This window comes from Corylus avellana, chromosome ca3 (genome assembly GCF_901000735.1).
Source record: "Corylus avellana chromosome ca3, CavTom2PMs-1.0".
Lineage (NCBI taxonomy): Eukaryota > Viridiplantae > Streptophyta > Magnoliopsida > Fagales > Betulaceae > Corylus > Corylus avellana.
In genome coordinates, this window is record NC_081543.1 from 23,097,258 (window position 1) to 23,098,374 (window position 1,117).

Consider the following 1,117-nt stretch of genomic DNA (forward strand, 5'->3'; position numbering starts at 1 on the left):
AAAATAGTGTAAAAAACAAAGTTATGACCTTTTTCTTATTCATTTGAAGTCTCTCTAAGTTTGACAAGCTTTGCACGTTTGCCAACTCTTTTTCCCATTAAATCCATGTAATTCGAAGTGAACCCTCGTGTGTGAATTTATAAGTTACAAATTAATCCATAACGTTTATGGTTAAAAGAATATTAAAAAACACATTAACTGTGAATATTAATTAAACAAAGACTTAAATTAAATCTCTATAAATATTATATGTCACCACGCACTACACGTACTTAATTAGAAGGTCAAACGATATTGAAATGAATGATAGATTAAAATTGACGTAATGTGTTATAAATTCCTTACTAATAAGCCAACCTTTTCATTTAAACAAACCTACCAAAAAAAAAAACAGAGCCACATTTAAAAAGCAATTATATTTTCAAACAAAAACCGACCTAGCATAAGAAACATCATTTTGCATGCATCTGCATATCCAACGTACAATAAGTAATTAATTAATAGATATTCCTAAAAAAAAAAAAAAAATTTAACATCAATTACATGCTCACAAATACTCAATCCCATACATTATTGAAACATCATGCGAATATATGACAAAATAAAACATAAAAGTCTGCAATATACAACACAATGTATATATTTTATATATTCTGCAATATATATAGAATAATATTATATATAATGCATATATTCGGCAATAATAATTATAAAACAACAGAATGCATATATTCTGCAATAATAAAACAATTTTATATATAAAATAAAACAATATATATATACCTGCAGGAGAGATGGAGGAGATTGGCAGAGCAGATTCGGCCGGAGAATCGCCGGAGACGGCAACGGCGAAGTGGAGGTGGTGGCCGGCGATAGGGAGTGAGCTAGCTAGAGAGAGTGGTACGTACTGCGCTCCGGCAGAGAGATAGAGCTGCTCACAGAGAAAATGAAGGAGGAGCTAGAAGAAAATGAGGAAGAGTGAGGGAGGAGATAGAAGAAAATGAAGAAGAAAAAAATGCAGGGGCTGGCGGGAGAGAAGAGACGAGTGCAGTGGCTGGAGGGATGAAGCAGGGGAGAGAGGTAAAATAAAAAAATATATATATATATCAGGGGTAGG